Here is an 8,896-nt window from a genome sequence, read left to right on the forward strand (position 1 = left end):
TTTCTTCTTTACTAGACAAGAAGCTCCACTAAGGCAGGTGTATCAACATTTGCTGAAAATGGAATATCTAGTGCCAAGTATAGATTTTACCCTATAGATGACATTCATTTTTTAGGCATTATCTGATACATAATGAAATCAATAAATAGATTTTCCCAGCATGATAGAAATTTTATTGTGTCATTACTGCTATTTCAGCTCATCCTATACTATCTGCAGAGAGTCTTTTACATATAATGGAATCACAAACTCAAATACTCATAGGATTAGGCAAGTACTAATGGGTAGTCATCATCTAAAAGGAGCAGCGATGAGAAACATAGGCTCTGAGATTTCTCAAGAGAAACTGTATGTGCAGTTTTTTTAAATGTTTCTTATAGATGGAAAATGTACTGAGACAATTGGACAGAAAGATGAGGAGTGGGAAAGTTTGTTAAATGCTACTAGGTAGATGTAGTGATTGAATTGTGCGCCCAAAAAATTTACATCCACCTAGAACCTCAGAGTGTGACTTTATTTAGAAATAGGGTATATTTTTCAGTTATAATTAGTTAAGGATTGAGATAAGATCATATTGAATAAAGTAGACCTTAAATCCAATCATTGGTGTCCTCATGAGAAGAGAAGAGACAAAGAAACTCAGCGAAAGAGTCTATGTGAAGACTGAGGCAGAGATTAGACAGATGCCTCCACCAGCCAAAGAAAGCCAAGAATTGCCAGTAATTACTAGAAGCTGGAGATAAGCATGGAATAGATTCTCTTTCAGAGTCCCTGGTAGGAACCAACCCCACTAACATCTTGATTTTAGACTCATGAACCGTAGCAAATAAATTTCTGTTGTTTTTTACAGCATGAAGCTTCCTCGGAAAGTTAAAAATAGAACTACACTATAACCCAACAATTGTACTATGAGGTATCTACCCAAAGGGTGCAAAAATACTATTCAAAGAGGGGGTACATTGACCTAGATGTTTATAGCAGCATTTTCAACAATAGCCAAATTATGGAAAGAGCACAAATGTCCATTGACTGATGAATGGATAAAGAAGGTGTGGTACACACACACATACATACACACGATGGAATATTACTCAGCCATCAAAAAGAGTGGAATCTTGCCATTTGCAAGGATGCAGTTGGAGCTAACGTGTATTTTGCTAAGCGAAATAAGTCATCAGAGAAAGACAAATACCATGTAAATTCATTCATATGTGGTATTTAAGAAACAAAACATATAAATATATGGGGAAAAATACAAGCAAACCAGGAAACAGACTCTTAGCTATAGAGAACAATCTGAGAGTTGCTGAAGGGGAGGTGGGCAGTGGGATGGGTCAAATGGGTTATGGGTTAAGCAGGATACTGGCTGTGATGAATACCAGGTGCTGTATATAAATGATGAATCACTAGATCCTACATCAGAAACTGTTATGCTGTATGTTAACTAACTGGAATTTAAATAAATCTTGAAGAAAAAAAAAGAGTAGTGTTATTTCTATGAATGAAGATGTTTACCAGAAGGTGCTTCCTTTAAAATATTCTGTGATGGCACATGTATGAAAAAAAAATTTCCAAGAATGCTCATTGTATTTTTTTTTTTTTTTAGAGAGTTCAGTGTAATTTTATCCAATGTGTTAACCACACTGTGGTTCACAGGTCACAATATATACAATCATATTAATAAAAGCCTTCTAAAAGTGATAGAAAAAAGAAACTATGTTGTTTTAAGTCACTCAGTTTATGGCAGCCACAGGAAAATAAGCAAGGAAAGAAAAAAAAATCAGGACTGATAGCTAGGTGAATAAGATTTGGGCACATAATGGTCATTAGAGGCCTTAGCAAGGGGCATTTCAGAGGAGAGGTTTGAGAAGTGAAACAGAAGTGAAAAAATTCAGATCCTGTGTCTATGCCTGCCTCAAATCACCCACCCCCTCTACCAATCTATGCTGTGAACAGAAGCTTCCAGGGCAGACAGATGGCCTGGGGCACTTGCCTGCCTACAGTCTGCCTGCAGGTCTATCTGAATTACACAGAAAGAAGGGACTTCCAGTTCTTGGCTACCTCTTGGGGAACACATGAGACTGGCTGGGCACAGGACCAAGAGAGAGTTTGGCTCTGCTCAGGGCCAATAACATGATGAGTGAGAGAGGTGGAGGCGCCTGGGAGGAGGAGAACAGAGCCAGGTAGGAGCAGAGAGCAGCCGGGGAAACCCATACAACTGCAGAGGTCAGTCCTAGCACATGTAGTCAGAGAGTCCTGGCCTGGCCTTGTTCAGGCAGAGGTTAAATCAGGCATTGCTTACAAAAGCACATTAAGAGGTCAGTCCAGTCAGTGGGGAAGCTGACAAGGAATTCCAAGCAGTAGGTGATAAGAGAGTCATCATATGAAAGTACCTTGTTATTCTAAGAATTATGTTTACTCTCAGCCAATAGCTGGAGAAATGTGGACCAGGATGCAGTGCCCTGATAGAGGAGCATGGCAGAGAAGGGTCTGGATCTAAGGTGAGCCCCTGAGCCCTTCATTGCATGATACTGAACACTTTTAGCCTGGCTCTGAGCAGCTCATCTCCAGCTGCCTCTCTCAACTGTGCTTACTGTATCACTTAACATTCTCTTATGTTTTCATTTCTTTATTTAATTTGTCTATTGTTTACATAATTGTTTATACAGAATACACAGTTTTTCTTTCTCAATCTAGTACCTACGAACTCAGGTAAAAATGCAGTAAATCATTAATAATTAATTTCAATAGAATTGGCCATTATAGAGAACTCAAACTCAATTTGAGTTTGGTCAGAAATGGCCATTTCCCATATCCCTAGAAAGCAGGATTTGAAAGGAATTATCCTTATGGTTGCTTTTCCCTTGTCTATGTGTAAACAACGATGATATCGCTGCACATTTTCCTAAGCAATAAACTACATAATTCTCATGTCCTAGTTTCTTCAACATAAGCCCAGTTTCTACTGTTTAAAACATAAATTAAAAACAATAAAATTATACTTCAATAAAAATTTTTATTTTCAACGTTCTCATTGTTCCCTTGAATACAGGTAGTGCTTTTATGTGGACTTTGGTTCAGAAATGGGGCAGCCACTGGGTATAATTTGGCAAATGGTAAAATGACTCTAATTAGGAAAATCCTCAACAGAATGATTTGTTCATTCATTCATTCATCTGTTCATTCCTTCCAACAGAAAGCATTCTTTAAGCCTTCTGTGTGCCCTGCACTGTTTTAGGTACTATCCGGGAACAGAGAAGCTCTTGCCTTCTGGGAGCACAGACAGTGAACACATAGAATATTATACACCGCACAGTGCCAAGAAAAAGTTGCAAGATATAGAATTAAGTCAAGTAAGGTATTCAGTGGAGGCTTCTTTGAAAAGATGGGACCCAATTGAGTAGAAACCAGGATGAGGTACTAGAACAAGCCAGGGATACATACTGGAGAAGAGGAGTCCAGCTGGGGTGGGGGCCAAATGTGAAAGCCTTGGAGCTGCTTAGCTTGCTTGAGAGAATAGCAAGCAAGCTGGAGAATGGGGTCACAGGAAAAAAAGTTGTAGGAGATAAAAATTGAAGAGGAATCTAGAGGCCAAATTACAAAGGCAAGAATAAGGGCTTCACATTTTATTTTACATGAGAAGGAGGCCTATGCCAATGCAGTTTCTCAGCTGACTAGTGATATGATTTTGATTTGACTTGGATCTTAAAAGAATAATCTTGGCTGCATTTTAGAGAATACATAGTTAGGGGATGTAGGGGAAGAAAAACTTTTACATCTACCCTTCCAGATTCTCTAGTTGTTCTAACAATTAAAATGATATAAGACAGAATAACAAGAGAAAAATAAAATTATGTACATGTAGGGGATCCCCATAAAGATAGAAGACTCAAAAGGCAGCTAACAATTGAGTCTTCTATACCATCCTGAGCCAAGGAAAGGAGTAGGGAGCTGGGGCTACAGAGGAGGAAGTCAATTCATAGGAAGCTGAGAGAAGGAAATGTTCCACAAACAAAGGTTGCCCTGCCCTGTAGATTAGTTGTTTTTTAAAAAAATTATCTCTGGTAATAGCTTTCTTCCCGGTAATATGTAAATTTCTTCCTTTCCAGTGTAAATTTCCTTTATAATTCCAGGTTTTCCCACGTATGGGGAGATCTGTATTTCTTTTAGGCAGTTAAAAAGGTGGTAAAGAGCTTTTCCTGAGTCCGATGGGTTTAGATTTTCTTTAGTTCTAAATAAGCCTCCTGCCAAAGTGGCATATTTAGGGAGGGTGGAGGGGAAGATTGTTTTGAACTCCTTCAGGAGCAAGAATGAAAGTAGAGAGACCAGTAAAGAGCTTTTGCTCTTGTCTAGGGGGGAGATGATGATATCTGGGACCAAGGAGGTAGCAGTAGAGATGGTGAGATTTGGTCATATTTGTGATATAATTAAAAGGCAGTTATAGTGAGTTGAATGGAATCTCCCTCCTCCTCCCACAAAAGAAAAAAACAATCCAAAAAAAAAAAAAAAGAAAAAAGAAAAAAACAATCCATGTCAAATCCCTGGAACCTGTATTACCTTGTTTGGAAAACTTATTGCAGATGTAATTAATTTTTTTAAGATTTATTTATTTATTTATTTATTTATTTATTTGAGAGAGAGAGAGAGAGAGAGAGAGCAGACATAAGCAGGTGGAGGGGCAGAAGGAGAGTTAGAGAATCCTCACACAGCCCTGCTGAGCACAGAGCTCAACTCAGGGCTTGATCCCAGGACTCTGAGATCATGACCTGAGCCAAAATCAAGAGTGGGACACTTGGTTGACTGAGCCACCCAGGAGCCTTGCAGATGTAATTAATTTAAGGATTTTGAAATAAGGAGATCATCCTAGATTATCTGGGTGGGTCCTAAATCCAATGACAAATGTCCCTGTAAGAGATATATAGAAACTTGGCACACAATAAAGGCTCTTCCTCACACTTCCCCATCCCCACTGCCTTCTGACTGACCCTGTGCTTATTCATATGACCCTCCAATGTGTGGTGGGCCCCTCCCCTTAAGAACTGTGGGTACAACGAACTGTCTCTTCAATGGCTATCGTTTCCTGATCTGTCGGCCTTGTCACACCTAAATAATAATAAAACCTGTATTTAAAACAATTGATGCAGTGAGCAGGGAGGTTTGGCCTCAAACTGCAATGACATAGCACTAGACTGTTCTTGGCTTGCTAACTGGTTTCACTAGATGGCAGCGGCAGCCTGAGAAGGTATCCCTGCCTGCTGGTGTGCATTTGTGTTGTGGCTGAAAATATTTGCTGCATTCGAGTTAGGATGAGGGTTAGGGTTATATTAATATTTATATACTAAAATTTATGTATAATAAATGATATATAATAATTACATATACCAAAGCTTACTAATTTGAATAAAGGTGCTGATCAACTTTTTGTGTCTATAGCATAGTCTCTAAATAATTCTTGCATTTGCTAAAATGCACTCAAATGACACAGCTTCATAGACTTAATGCTGAGGCTCAAATTATAGTTATATCTGGGGATACTGCTAAGTTTGAACACTGTACGCCCTATAATTTTAAGAAAGTAACTAAGAATAGAATAGAGGAAAAGTAAGTATGACTCATTTTAATGATAACCTTGCCTAAATTTCTCATAGTCGTAGTAGCTATTGCTCTAAAATGTCCCATATTGGGCATGGACATTCTCAACACCATGAGTAATAAATTAAAATGAATCAAGTCTTTGGCACTTACAATTTGGCCTTGATAAAATGGAACTCCATGGACTCCCAGTTAAAACGGCCCAAATTAAGTTAAAATAGGGCCTTCAAGTATTAAAACATATAAAATCTCATTAATAAAGGGACAATTATCCCCATTGCCTCTCCAGTCAAAAGCCCAATTTTTCTGATTCTTAGCTGTGGAAAAAATAAATGGTGCTTCATGGTAGATTATTGAAACCCTAATGCAGGGGTCCCCATGCCCAATGCCCACTATTAAAATCACTGGCTTTGTCTAATCCACAACTGGTACCCATCTTACTAATATAGATCTGGCTAATATGCTCTGTTCAGTGCCCATTTCAGCAGATGGGTAGCCATAGTTTGTCTTCAGCTTCAAAAGCACACAATACATTTCAAGGCTACCCCTGAGGTACCTCAACTACTTTGCCATGGCACACCATCTTTGCAGACAAGATCTAACTGTACCCACCTCTCTCCAGAAGCACACAAATGTTGCTGCATTGACATTGTCCTCCAAGGAGATTCCTTTGACAGACTAATTAAGAACATAGATGTCCAACATTTTTCAGTCTTTTTTGGTTTCTGGTGGCAACATATTCCTCATTTACAAATTTTACTTAATCTTACTAGTGCTGCCACAAATCAGCCCACCTTAAGTTGGGCTCACTCCAACAAAAGACTTAAAAACTGTCCCAGTTGAAATCAACAGGCACTCCCATTAGTGCCTCAGTGACTCTTTCACTATAAAGACTTTGACAAACTTTTCCCACTTAAATCTTTGGATCACCTCTGATGTCCATGAATTGCCCAAGGACTTCTGATGCCAGAAACTGCCCTCCTCAGCCTCGTGCTATATACCATTAAAGACAAATAGCAACAAGCAAACAAAAAACAAAATGACTGGTTATTTACTGGATTTTGTGGGAACTAGAGGCTGTTAAAGATGCTAAACCTCTGTGATTTCCATTTCTAGTTGCCCATTTTTCTTTGAGTCATGGAAACAGTTTCCACAAGTTCAGGATGTCTATCAAGATCTCTGAAATACATAACAGAGCCAAACCTGAGGTCTCTGGCATATTCCATCTATAGGACGGGGTGGTCTCCTTTGACTTCAACCTTTTACCAGATTCCATAGTGCTAGAGGTGGTCACCCTTACCCTAGATCCCTTGGCTACTTGGGATTTACTAAGTAAACAGCAATGAGAATTGATAGAATATACCAATTGCACTGCCAACCATCAAAATAATGGAGTTCAGTGAAATGCTGCTACTCTCCATTCCTTGGCCAGGATGTCCCCAATAAGTAATAAGATCCAAAGATCAACACAATTAGCCAAACTTTATTCAGTCATTTTAGCATTGGGTATCCCTAAAAAGATCTCCACCTTGCCCCAGGCTTCAATCTCTTTTAATTGAAGATTCCTTGAATGACTTGCATTGAGTACCAACTTAAAAAATTTTGTCCCCCAGATGCCTGGGTGGCTCAGGGGTTGAGCATCTGCCTTTGGCTCAGGCCATGATCCCCGGGTCCTGGGATCAAGTCCCCTAATGGGTTCCCCACAGGAAGCCTTCTTCTCCCTCTGCCTGTTTCTGCCTCTCTCTGTATCTCTCATGAATGAGTAAATAAAATCTTTTTAAAAAAATTTTCTCCTCATCTTTCCCTATATGTAAAGGAGGATATGTGTCACATCTGTGTATATAAAGACTCAATATATATGAGATCCTTTGTCTTCCTCTTTCTTTATACATGTTTGATCTTGCTTCTGTTCCATAAAGGCTAAAGACCAGTTGGAGAATGCCTAATATTAACCAAGGACTCATTGACCATAGATTGCCCCATGACCCAGGTACCTACTCATCTATGTGGAATCCATTTGATCATAAACTTCTGCCTTATAAAATCAAGGGAAAACAAAAACTGTCAAGTGCAGCTCAACACCCTTCTGTTGACTGTTGGTTTCATTACTATTGATCTGGTGGCTTTCATTGATTTGCAATCTAGAGGCCCAAATCTTCCAAGTAAACCATTATTTTGACCAGACATGGCAAATACTGAGACTCATGTGCTTTCTAGTTGTGTAAGACTAGCCCTATAACTCAAAGAATGTCACTGATGAAACCAACGACTGAGAAAAAGGGCCCACACACATATTGGCTAAATTGGAAAACAAAAACCTACCTAATGCTGGAGCTCCAACCTCAGCCACGGATATTTTCATTGCCAGGAAATCTGATAGCCTATTAACAACATACTGCTCCTCCTAGCTCTAACAAAGCTAGTAAACAATTCACACTGAAGGCCTTTCAAAAGCAAACTAGCCAATCCAGAGCCTACACTCATAACCACCTTTCCTATCTGGCTCTCACAATCTGAGCCACAATCTACAATGCTGAAATTATTCAAACCAGTGAATCTAAAGCCTGTTCATCTTTCTTTGTTTGCTCCTTCCCATGGAAACCACAATAAAAGCACTTGCTCTCATTTCCCCCCACTCCCTGTGTTTCTTGACCAACCCTGATACTTCCCTTGTGACCTTGTATAGCCTAACGTGGGCCCCTTTTTCTTGGGATCTGTGAGTTTAACAGATGATCTTTTCAATGATGCTGACCTGTTGGCCTTGCTGTACCTAAATAATAAAACCTGTATTTAAAATTACCTAAGACCTAACGCCTAGTCACTCTACCTTTCAGACTCATCAAAGGGAGAGAGCCCCATGGCTATCTCTCCAAGATGGTAATGACGAAATTTGGAAGTTTTGGGGTTTGTGAGCTAATGGCTAAGAAAGAATTCTTGAGACATTTTTGGTGCAAAAACATGATTTTATTATAGCACAGAGACAGGACCTGTGGCCAGAAAGAACTGCACTGGGATTGTGAGGAGGAACTGATTATATTTTTTTAATTAGTGGGGTTTACGGATAGTGTAAGTCTCTAAGGAATTTGGAAGCAATGTTCTCAGGACCTTGAGGGGCTAGCTGTTATCACTATAAGGTTACTTTCAGTCTTTAATAAAACATAAACATTAAGGTGGAGCCTGATTTTTCTTCTACTGCTAATATCCCTTTATTTATTCCCTTGAGATACCTGATAGCAACATGAAGAAACTACCCTCACATGGGGAAATCATCTCTTAGAGACTTAAAATTATTTTTCTCATTACT

Source organism: Canis lupus, chromosome 25 (genome assembly GCF_011100685.1).
Source record: "Canis lupus familiaris isolate Mischka breed German Shepherd chromosome 25, alternate assembly UU_Cfam_GSD_1.0, whole genome shotgun sequence".
NCBI lineage: Eukaryota > Metazoa > Chordata > Mammalia > Carnivora > Canidae > Canis > Canis lupus.